This window comes from Pteropus vampyrus, unplaced genomic scaffold (genome assembly GCF_000151845.1).
Source record: "Pteropus vampyrus isolate Shadow unplaced genomic scaffold, Pvam_2.0 Scaffold200, whole genome shotgun sequence".
NCBI lineage: Eukaryota > Metazoa > Chordata > Mammalia > Chiroptera > Pteropodidae > Pteropus > Pteropus vampyrus.
In genome coordinates this window covers 290,337-302,613 of record NW_011888981.1, presented here as the reverse complement: position 1 = coordinate 302,613, position 12,277 = coordinate 290,337, and the positions used below count along the sequence as shown (strand labels likewise).

Below are 12,277 nucleotides of genomic sequence, written 5' to 3'. Positions count from 1 at the left end.
CCTGCTGAAACGAAGATGTTCTGCCATTCTGACATACATTCGAATCTCAAGGGGCGCCAGATGTACTTCTTTATGGTCTGTTTTTATAATGCTGTGACATGCTAATGAGTATTTTGGTTCTGAATCCCTTCTATTTAATTGATGGCACTGATATGTAAATAACTAAAATCAGCAGATTTCTTTAATGTTGTGAGCTATCCATCACCAGATTTTCAAAACATGCATGAGTCAGGTTTTGCTTCCCACTGTTATTATCTTGTGTCCTGTTACTAGCAGCATAGACTACAGTCATTTCATTAAGCTTGCCAAAATGCAGAAGGGATCGAAGAGAGCTAAACCAAAAAAATGGCATTGACATGTAGGAAAAGTAAGTATTTTCACTCCAAAAATGAGAGGCCAGTAAAATCAGCTTGGTGGGTTTTGCAGTTTTCTTTCTTTATGCAGTTTAATCCAGCTGTTCACTAGCATTTGAAAAAAGAAAGAGAAAATTGAATTGCCTTGCTTAAATTGTTTTTAAATTATATATTTTCATTTTATCTAGGTGCTTCAATCCTACATTTTAGAATTTCTAATTGTAGAATTTTGTTACTGAGTATGTGTGCTTTAAGCTAGAAAAGAATATTTAGAAATTCTTATCCTCCCCCCCCAAAAAAAGCAAGTGGGAGTGGAAATTTGAGAGAGGACCGCCTAATTCAGCACTAAATCCAGTGTGAGAAGCAGTGTGTGTGAGTGTTTGTGTGTGTGTATGTGTGTGTGTGCTTGTGCGTGGTGTAAAATGTGCTTTTCAAAGTGCTGAGAGGTTGATGGGAATGTTTGATTAGTTCCTCTGAAAAGAAAAGGTGCTTGGACCTCTTCTTGTTTCTTCTTTAGAATAATTTGGATGGAATTTGTGATGCAGAAAAGCTTAAGGAAAAAAGGACATCCATTCTGTGGGGTGGAAAATTCTTGAAAAAAAAATTTGCTTTCTTCAAACAAGGTATGTCTGATGAATTATTAAGCTAAGTTGTTAGTTTGCTTTCCATTCCTTATCATGAAAACATTAAAATGCATTTATCATTAAGAAACTACAATACCTACATACCTTGACCAAGTAATCAGTCTGTACGAATTTCAGTCTCAAGAGCGATGAGAGTGGTCATTGACATCCTCGTAAACAACTAACATTATGTAAGTCAACTATAAATAAATTGTACTAAGTTAAGATTAGAACAAGATTTTCACTGTATCTTTAAATGAACTTAATTATAATTAAAATAAGTTGAAAAGTGTGACATTTGTGTAGCACTTTAAAGTATGGTTAAGTGTATTATCTTGCCTTTTCAATACTTTACTTCCTATATGGAATATAATAGCAATGTAACAAACTGCTTATAATACTATATTAAAAGCAGTAAGAGAAATGGGCTCATTGATGCTAAATTAAAAGAGAAATTATTTAGTGTGGACCTGTGCTTCTCTCTATTCAGCCAGATCTCAGCAGAATGTGGGTAGATGTGCAGTTCTGTATCTTGTTTACACTGGAAGTGTTTTCTTAGGCTGAACGCTTTTTTACTGATAAGCCCAAGAAAAGGCTGGCGCTGTTAAGCCTCCTATTGTAACTCAACTTTGCACAGGAAAACAGGGTATGAAATCTCTTTTAAGTATGATTAGTGTCAAACCAGTATAAACATGAAATAAATGCCTTGAGCACAGGTTAAACAGAAAGGATAAAATTAAATTATTAGACTCTATGATTTGCTCCGAACAACCTACGGCATCTTTGCCATCTCCAAATTGAAGAGTGGAATTCAAGATTTTCTTTGGGTTTATTGTAAAAGCAAAACCAGGCATTCTTGGCCATGGTGGTTATTCAAAAATGTGACTGCTAAGAAACAGCATTTTGCCATTACGTTGTGTTGCAACAAATTTGGAAGTCTTGGTAAAGTTCTGAGGTTATTTTTTCCTCAGTCTCTTGAAAGATGAAAATGCCTTGCAGCAAGGAAAGATCAAACAGGGTTTGTTTGTGTATTTTCTCTGTTGTGTGTCGGGCTGCAAATGGTAGCTATGCTGCTGGTAGGAGCTGGAAGTGCCTCTTCTATTTATTGAATTAAAATACCCTTTTTTGTAAAAGGACTTTAGACGAAGAATTGTAAGACTACAAGGGCTGCATTTTTAATTACAACGTGCTAGTTTCCCAGACTAAGCTTCATTTAAATAAATCTTACACCTCGCAACTGAGAAAAACACCTCAGGAACATTGGAAACGCTTACTATCTATCCTGAAATAACGTTTACTCTGAATATCATTTAGACGATCTAATTATCTTTCTTTCCAAGTTACTGATCACACGAAGAATAGTTTCTTTCAGAGAAAGTACACTGGGTTTGAAAATGGTTTATGAATAGCATCAGGAGAACAAAAATGCTTATGCTGTTCTCATCTGTAATTCCTGTGAGACATGTTGTTATACAGGAAAGCAGTGTGGTTCAGGGCAATGTCTCAAGCCAGCAGTCCTAAATTACAGGAACAGCTCTGCCACTACCTAGCCGTGTTATCTTGGGAAAGGTGTGTAACATTTCCTGACTCTTGTTTCCTAGTCTGAAAAACAGAAATAGCAATGCCCGCACACTCACCCTTCCAGCCATGAGGCTTAATATTGAATCTTGATTCCAAACAGGTTGTGAAATGTGAAAAGTTCTATAGAAATGTAATCTTTTTTTTCTGCACATATTCAAAAAAAAAGATTATACTGGAAGGAGTCATTGGCCTTAAAATCAATGCTTCATGGTCTTTAGGATATTCCTGTTGCTTGTGTCCGCGTATGTAACATCTCTTCTTGCTTGTTGGGAGGCATAAACCAGGTATCAATAGCAGTGGGTACAAGACCAAGTACACTGTTCTGTCAGTAGAAGGACATTCTAGCTGTGTGACTTTGGGGAGGTTACTCGACATGTCTGTGTCTCCATTTCCTCACATATGAAATGAAGAAGTTAGACAAGATAGTCTCTAAGTTTCCCTCCTAATCTTTTGGTTCTGTGCACTGGGACCACTCAAATGTGAAGACATGGCCAGGCCAATTTCATCGTTGAGACTCTGTATGTTACAAAAATGAAGAAGTGTCAAAATAAGGTTTCAGGATTATGTTGTATTTAAAATGTTTATGTTTATCTAACTAAAGGCTTTAACACATACAAAAATAAAATGTAACATAATTTTTGTGTTAAATAAATGTAACGTGTGTGTGTGTGTGTGTGTGTGTGTGTGTGTGTATCCATAGTGTATTGAGGACAGTGTGGTCCAAGTTGTACGACAGACTTCTTTCGGTTCTCTGTTATACTTCTGTGACTGTAACACACCATGTGGAGATGTCAAATACCTAAATGTAAGGCCTTCCAGGAAAGGCCAAGGCAAAGTAGCCCTCCTATACTATGGATCCTGTGGGAGTCTGTCAAGCAGGAGGTTCTTCCACCTCTTACATGTGTTAACTTTGGCAAGTTACTTAAGCTGTCTGGGCCTCAGTCTTCTCATCTCTAAAAGGGATCTATTATTAGTGCCTACCTCACTGGATTGTAGCAAAAAGCTTTCCTCAGTGCTTGACACACCGTCAGCACCCAAATGTTAGCAATTTTTTTTTTATTATATGTGACTTGAATGAAGAAATCAGATCAGCTGTGAAACTAAGTAATTGTAATCCTCTTCAAACTTTTAACTATTAATTCTTTGGATGTGGTAAGCAAATAGATTTATTGAATTATGTGATACTAATGCAATTATTAGAAATGTGTTGCCATCTCTTCATCAGAGGATCTGAACTAATCAATCAGCAAATGATAAGCAAGAGAGGCAACTTCTGTGATGTCTATAATTTGAGAAACCCCAAAGGTCCCTCTCTTGCTGCCTAAAGAGTGTGTTTCTCTGTGGTTTGCAGGAGGTGGTGGAATTCCTGGCTCCCTGGCTCACAAAGTGTGAGCGAGAGAAACGGCAAAAAGAACCTGCTACTCTTTACAGGTATGAAAGGTCCTTGAGCAAGTGGCAGTGAGCAGCCTCTGTTAGTGCAGAGAATAGGACAAGAAATAATCAATACTGGGGAAAATTTAGGCTAGGCATCATGGCTTTTTGATAGAGCCAATTGTTAAATTTTAACAACACAGCAGTGCACACAAACAGCCAGGGCCTCCACGGCCACTTGTCAGCCCAAATCTGGTCCTGACTCCTATCACTAGCCTGCACCACTGGGCTCACATGCAGCTAGGCCCTCAGCTATGCATCTGCACTCGGCCAGTCCAGCTCTTGCCACCAGCCTCCACTGTTGTGCGTAGCCTGTGGCAAGACCCTGCAGACACAGCTACTAGTACACCTGCAGGTGGCCCCAGTCCTTGCCTCTGGCCCTGGCCCTCACCACTACACATCTGTCTGTAACTGGTTCTTGCCAACACAGGCCTCTACAGCTGGCCCCTGCAACTGAGTGCATGCACACCACCAGCTGTAGCCATCACCATTGCCTGCCGTAGTCCCTAGCTGCTGGACCCTGACGCATCACTGAGGACTCCAGCAGCCCTTCCAGCCACTGCAGATCTCCCACAGTGTTCACTAAGGACTATGTAGTTCGCAATGCAGACCTCAGCAGCCTGAGCTGTCACAACACCATATGCCTCCATAAGCCCCCGCACTCGGTGCTCTGTGCCACTAGACCCAGGATCACAGCATGCCACCACCTACAGGTGAAGCTCTTTCCTGACTGAAGTCAGTCCATAAAGTCTAGAAGTGGTGACAACTTCTTCAAATGGTTAGACAGACATGTATGCAAGGCTTCAAGAATCATGAAGAACCAATGGAACACAGTATACCTACTGTAACTGAGCCTCCAAAATGGAGATACATGAACGGCCTGATAGAGAATTTAAAATAATTGTTCTAAAGATATGCAGAGAGCTACAAGGGAGCATAGGACAATTTAATGAATTCGGGAAAAACAATGCAAGAACAAAATGAGTTCAACAAAGAGATAGACAACATAAAAAAGAAGCAAATTTGGGAGCTGAAAAATAAAATTTTAATTAAAAAGTTACACACATACAAATTTAAGTCAGTCTGAGACAATCTAGGAGAGTTCCTGTTTACGGACCAGGAGGTAAAGGGCCAAGATCCAACAAGATTCCCAAAGCCCCATGTTCACAATGGAGCAAGAACAATTTCAGTTTTGTTGATTGCATTTTCCTAAGGTTACCTCATTTGTAAAACAAATGGTTGTGAATACTGGATTTAGAATTTGTTTTTAATCAACTAGAAAACTTTTTCTCTTCAATAGACTGCAAACTTTAAAGACTATCTGAAAGGCTTGGGGCTGCCAGAGAAGTACACGAAGCAGGCACCAGGTGATGCTCTGAGTTGAGACTTATAAAAGCTGCATATCGTGTGGCAACCTGCAAAAGGCAAATCCCCCACGCGGCAGATGTTGTGACTCGGCTGAACTCCACTGCCACATTCCATGGCTCGTATCCTGAGGGAGAAAAGCAAACTGAAATAATAGATGCCAAAATCTTTTCCTGAGTCAAATTCACAAGCCAGGGTCTTAGAACAAAAGAAATACATATTGGTTTGGTTTAGATTAGATTTAGAGAATATTTTGATTGTATTTTATTCTGGCCTTATAATTTTAAAAAATATTTAGGTCCATTTCTTCTTCACATTACTTCACTAGATGCATTTTTCAATTCATTTTAAGAATGCTGGATGTAATTCCTCGGCCATCTGATTGTGCTCCAGTTTCTTACAACCATCTAGAAGATGTTCATGGAGATTGGCTAAAGATCCTTATAAATCTCTAAGCAGAGAAAGAAGGAACAAAATTACAGAATTGCTCCCTTTCTGGAGTCCTAGAAGAATTTAGTTCAATGGCAGTCACAAAGCTATGTGGTTCCTTTACCAAGAAGTCCAAAACTCAAGCCATGGCTAACCACAGACAGCATCTTGCAGAGAGAAAGATTCAGTTGGTTGCTTTATCTCTAAGTCCTAAACTAGAATCTAAATGGCCATATTTGCAAAACAATGGTGATAAGAATGATGAGGATGATGATGGTAATCATGATTAACCAATGATACAAAGCACTCTTCTAAGTACAAAGCACTCTTCTAAGAGTACAAAGCACTCTTCTAAGCCCTTTTCATATATTAATTCATTTAATCTTAACAGCAACTATGTGGGGTGGGTTGTTGCTTTCCCAATTATACAGATGAGAAAACTGAGGCACTAAGAGCAGATTGTCTGAGGTCACACAGTTAGTAAGTGATGGAGCTCAACTTCAAACTCAAGCAGTCTAGGTCCAGAGCTCACATTCTTAACCTACCAGACAACAATGACACAAAGTCCTGGTTTTTCTGTCACTGCACCAAATTAATCTTTGCTGTCTCTGAAAACATCGTTTTCAAGCCAAGTAAAATTCTGAAGAAAAGTATTCTTTCTCACAAGTGGAGACACCGCACTGATAATGATGAAGGAAAGTGGAGGTGTTGGGTTACTGGGAAGGAGGAGGGGAGATTTCTGTCATTCTTGGTCACCTCCTGAATTGAGAATCGCTTTTCCGGTGTGTTGGGAAGATGTGACTCTCAGGGGGAAGGCCAAGGAGCAGGCATCATTGTCAAGCCCTTTGAGTAGCCAGTCCCCAAAAGGTGTCCTTTATCTTCATTCTAGGGTAAAGTTTGCAGCCAGTCGCAGAAAGAATCTTCCATGCAACTCTGATTACTTCAAAAATCACTTTTTCTGATAAGGATCTCTACACTGACAAGACTCTAGTAAAAATTTCTCAAATTCTTTCCCTCAATGAGAGAAAGACGAAAGTTTTGTGTGGACATGTGGTAAAATTCATAAAAATTGCCCTTCAGGCTATAGTGGGAAGGAACTCTATTTCTGCATTCCTTCTTCTCAGATTCAAAAAAAAAAAAAAAAAATCTACTCCTTCAGGGGAACCCAGTGTGCAGTTTCCGAGGGTAGAGGTCACTGGCATCTCAGCACTGAATGAATTCCCTCCTCTGGGTTCCTTTGTGTTCCAGAGAAAACATGCTCTGGTTGCAAAGGTACAAGTCAACTTGTCCAGACTGGCTTTCTTGTATAATGTAGTGAGTAAACCTGTGCTTCTGAAGGTGAAAGGAATTTAGGGAAGCTGAGACAACATTTGATGACAGCAGCAACAAATATTTACTGGGCCACCGCCATGTGTCATCCATAATTCTATGTGCTTGGGAAGAAGAGTGAACAAAATAGTCTCCTTTCTCCCAGAGCTGCCAATCTGTGAGCATGCAATAAACAAATACACATAGGAGGTCTGGTGGTGATCTGGGCTGTGAAAAAACATAAGACAGTAGGATAAGGGGGCTGGACAGAGTAGTGAAATGTGGGTGGTGATCAGCATTGCATGGTCAGATAAATGTCTGATACAGAGACATTGAAACAGAGAGAGAGGTGAAGGCAGCCAGGGAGCAATCTACGTGGATGCTTGGGGAAGAGCATTCCAGGCAGGGAGAAGAGCAAATGCAAAGGCCCTGAGGTAGGACCACATTTGGGAGGCCAGCATTTCTGGAGTGGGCTGGGTGAGGAGAAAAGGGAGGGAGATCCAGGGTGTACTCGGGACAGGCAGACACAGAGAGTGCCATCCTAATGCTCTTCAGTTTTCTCCAAATGTCACCAACTGTCCACTCACGCACTATCTGTGGGTAGTTCTTGCCTCTTCCCAAGATGAAATCTGAGTAGGTTTCTAAATATTTCAGATCGAGAGTTTTTAAAAAGACTTTGCTCTTATTATATTCCCAAACAATCTCAGTTCAGTCATTAATATGGATGTAATATTTAGGTAGTACTTAAAAACTTTAAAACGACATTCATAGTGTGAAGTTCTAAGCCCCGTCTCCAGGCTTGCTTTCTGCAATGGGAGTTGAGCATGATTGGTTTCTCTCTTTCTCTGCCTTACGCCTTTGTCCCTCTTCCCCCTGGCTGCTAATGATAGTCTCTTCATGTTTAGACTTGAAGTGGGTGCAGACAGGAAGAGTAAAGGGGACAGAAAGGCCTTACTAGCTGGTATTATTGTGAGCTGGCATTTGGGTTCATTGGGCTTGGCAGGAATTTACAGCTGTTTCTTCTTCCCATGGGGCACTTCTGACTTTGTTGGGGACCCCTTGCCTCTAGTCACCAGATGCTGTTACATAAGACTCTGCTCTGGCTGAGTGTTTACAGTTCCTCCCTTTGCCCCTGAGCAACTGGTGATCTAACTCCAGCTGCTTTGTGCTGTGGTCTCCTTGGCCATCCATGCACCCGGCTTGGGCAGGACCTGAAATGACCCCAGGCTGACTCTGCCACAGGTAGCCTCATTTGCCATAAGCTACTCCGTCTCCTATAGATGTCTTCATCACAAATCAGACGCCAGTCCACTGCACCTCAAACCCAAGGGACGGCACTGCTCAGTAACTTCAAATGGGGTTACTGGGCAACCAAGCTGGACTTCCAAAAGAGGTGATCTAGAGCTAGGATTTTCAGCTGACTGCCAGACTATACAGAGGTTGTAGAAGACAAAGGGCAGTTGGGGACTGGAGAGCAGGAATTACTTTAGGAAAGCTGTGGGCATTTTCCCTCCCCCTCTCCCTCCCCACATGCAGACTGCCGGTGGTCTCCCCACTCCCACCCACTACAGGCAAGAGTGAGAGGCGCTTCAAGACCACTTTGGAACATGGAAGTAGTCGGCACTCAGTCTCTGCTGAACCTAAGACAAAAGATCATCCCATTTTAACATCCCATTACACAGTCAATTACAATACACTCAAATGTCTACTTAGATGGGTGTGTTACTACTGGTTAAACTTAAAAATATGCCCGATGCATCGCTTTGCCCTAAATAACATTTGTGAGAGAGAGAAAGCTATGAGTAAGTTCAGGCTCAAATATGACTCAAAAAAAATCTCTTGACATTATCACTAAGACAGCTTTATTATACAATGTATATATTTTACACTGTGTGTCTTAATTATTGTCAACAAAGTATTTCAAAAAGCCAAGGATGTATGTGTTCAGGCAAAAAGAAAGGTGAAACTATCCTGTAGAGTGATAAATTGTTCAGTGAGTGGCGTTAAATGTTTGAGGCCTGGGATGGAATTCTGGTTCTTCTACATAGACATTCTATAAAGTGGACAGCTCACTAAGGTTCTCTAAGCCTCCATTTCCTATTCTGTAAAATGGGCATAATAGTGCTTCCCTGAGAGGATTACCATGATAACTAAGATCACATATGTGCAAGGTGTAGCATATACTAAACATTCAGTAAATGGTAGTTGTTATTATTGGAGTGGATTCTAAAGTTCTAAAACTTTCCATGAAGAAGAAAAAAAGATACCAATCTCATCTTGTATAACAGGTCACCAGACAACTGGGCCAAAATGGTCCTAAGGGCATGAAAGAGGGTTTGGCGACTCCGTCAGAGCTGGGAATGATCCAGACAGGGCCTCTGAAGTGTGAGGCTGTATGTATGGTTCCTTTTGGAGATCTGGGTCTCCTGCTTCAAAATGACTCTCTTTCTGCTGGTCCCCACCAATTTCTGGGACTTAATCCTCAATAGCCCTCAGTTGCTCAGCCACATTCACTGCCTTCCTCCATACCCTCCATTCCCCTAAGCCTCTGGTTGCTAGGATTCAAAAATGTGCTTTGATCCATAGCCCCATGCCTGCCTCTTGGCAGCCTAGGGAAAGCTGGAATCCTGTTGTCTGAGACAAACACTCTCTTTACCAAGAGGCAGACAGGAAGATACTATGAACCTTACAGACACACACTCATCTTCCTTCCTACCTCAGCTGGAAGGATCTTCCAGATGCTTCAAACTGCAAAAAAAAAAAAGTTTTTTCTGTGCCGCAGACCAAAAAGAACAGAGTGTTCAGGCCAGTCAAGGCTCTGGGGATCACAGTTGAACTGAACCAAGTACCCAGCTCCAAATTCACAGTGGACAGCCCCTTGGCAACCACAAACCTCAACGCCCAAGGGAGAAAACTCACAAGGAGGAGGCAGGGCTAATCCACAGTGTCAAACACATTAGGTAAAGAAGATTCAGATGAGAGAAATTCATCTTCCAAAGCTCCATGAGAACTTTTGAAACCACACACGGTTTCCAGAGCAACAAAGAAGAGCTGTCATGCCCACCCCATCTTTTACTGAGGCCCTCACCCCTTCCCCCAGATTTACTGCTCTTTGTGCCCCCTTCCATTACAGAGGATAAATAACTCTTAGAAGTGCTTTAGAGCCCATTTGGGAGCATGCCGGCAAACTAGTATTTTTTCCCACTGGCAATATAAGATCTAAACTACCACTTCAGAAACATAATTACCATTTGCAGCCTCACTAGAAATCACTGTTGGTCCAACCCTTGGTGGATGTGGTAAGCATTACCATATGTCAGGTTCTTAATAAGGTACAAAATGATGGTCTAAAAACATGCACCAAAAAAAGGCTTTCCCCTTTCGGTTTTCTGATATGTAGAAACATGCCACATGGATCAATGAACCTAATAGCATAAGCATATATCTGTCATTGGATACATGCTTGAGTTCTTTAATCCAACCAGCGGCCCAGGCGTGAATATCTTTGCTTTAGGATCCGCCCTGGCTCTATGTGGTAATCAGAAGTGATCCTGGAGAAAGGAATCCTGAGTAGGTCATACTTTAATCATAAAACAATTACCTATAATATTTATGGAAAATTCCTAGATTGGAATGTCAGTAAGCATAACATTCTTATAAATACACATGAAACTAAACATTCTCGTAAATCAGAGTTTGTCAATTCTGACACTATTGGCATGTCATGCTAGATAGTTCTTTGTTGTGGGGCTGTCTTATGCATCGTAGGATGTTTAGCAGCATCCCAGGCCTCTACCCACTAGATGCCAAATGCATCCTCCACCCCAAGTTGTGACAATCAAAAACGTCTTCAAACATTGCCCAATCTTTCCTGGGGGTCAAAATCACCCCTGGTCGTAAATCGTGACTACAAATGTATTAGGAACTTCGCAGTGACATTCTTACAGCACAGTTTCAAAGTCACCCCTTCTCATTTTTTTCCTCCCAGAGTGTGCCAGGTATGTAGGCTGTGTTTCTCCTTCTCAGTGGCTGCTATAGCTCATGAGATTTTTTGTCACACTTCTTCCCAGAGCTTGGCTCCAGAGCTGGATACAGCTCTCCAATCCCTGCCTTGATACTATGCAAAGACAAGCACATGTGCTCTTTTCATTTTACTACTAATCATTTCAGGGAAACAGCAGATAAGTAAAACAACAAAGATGAAAAGGGTTTTAATCAAAGCTTTAAGGAACAGAAACCAATTCAAATTGGCTGGAGTAAAAGAACCCAGAAACATCTATGTTATGCATAGGAGCCCAAGTCCAGCTGCACCTCCTTTAGACTGGAAATGAGGCCTGAGAAGTTGTCAGAAAATAAGGCGTCTGCTCTCCCTGCTTCTCCCAGGGCCAGAGGCCTTCTCTTCTCCATGTTGTTCTGCTCTCATCTTCTGCATCTTATTCAGGGCCCATATGGCCTTCAGCTTGGCTCCCACAGTTTTCAAGGCTTTCGGAGTCCTGATTCCAAAATATCTCAAGGGAGATATTGATCAACCTATCTTTTTTCCCCCAGACCATAAGCTCTTGACCAAGCTGAGTTACTTAATTTCAGTGAGTGTTATTTCTGCATCTGAGCATAATATTTGAGACACTTACTTCGAGGGTCTTATGAGCTTAAAGGTAAAGATATAACCAGACTATACAAATGAGGAGTGGAACTTCTATTTTATAATAATATCGTATAATAAACCATGGAATCATTTGGAATTTACAATAACATGAGAATTTTGATGTAGTAAGAAGAGCGCGATTAAGATAAGAGATCTGGGTTGTTGTATAACCATCCTTGGCTTGGATACGGAATCAGTATCCACCCCAGGAGCTGGGGGTAGATCCTGGCTGCATTTATTCCCTTTACCATATTGGGGTTGTGTTAAGAAGGATGAAAGGGGGAAACAGGTGCTCTGCTTAGGCAAGTGACAGTGTCCAGTCCATATAGCCTGGCCGGGAGCACATCTTCAAGTAGACTGGTGCATCTTTAGGAGCCAACATATTGAGAAGAGGCAAAATTTCCCTTGCCTTCCTTGCCTATTTGGCTCGTACTTTGCTGTTAACCTTTCCTTAAGATAAAAGAAGGAAGAACAGGAAAGAGAAGAAAAATAAGAAAATCTACTGTTTTTTTTTTTCACTCTCTCTCTCCCTCCTTCATAGA

General features: G+C 41.2%; 1 protein-coding gene across 2 annotated transcripts in view; it reads left to right on the top strand.

Moving 5' to 3' along the window:
* Positions 1–689: 689 nt before the first annotated feature.
* The window catches only part of VIT (vitrin), a 94,172-nt gene continuing 82,584 nt past the window's right edge, over positions 690–12,277 (top strand). For both annotated transcript variants that reach the window (XM_011372091.1, XM_023537795.1), the window contains exon 1: positions 690–976. The gene's annotated coding sequence lies outside the window, so the exon portion shown is untranslated. The remainder of the gene's footprint in view (positions 977–12,277) is intronic.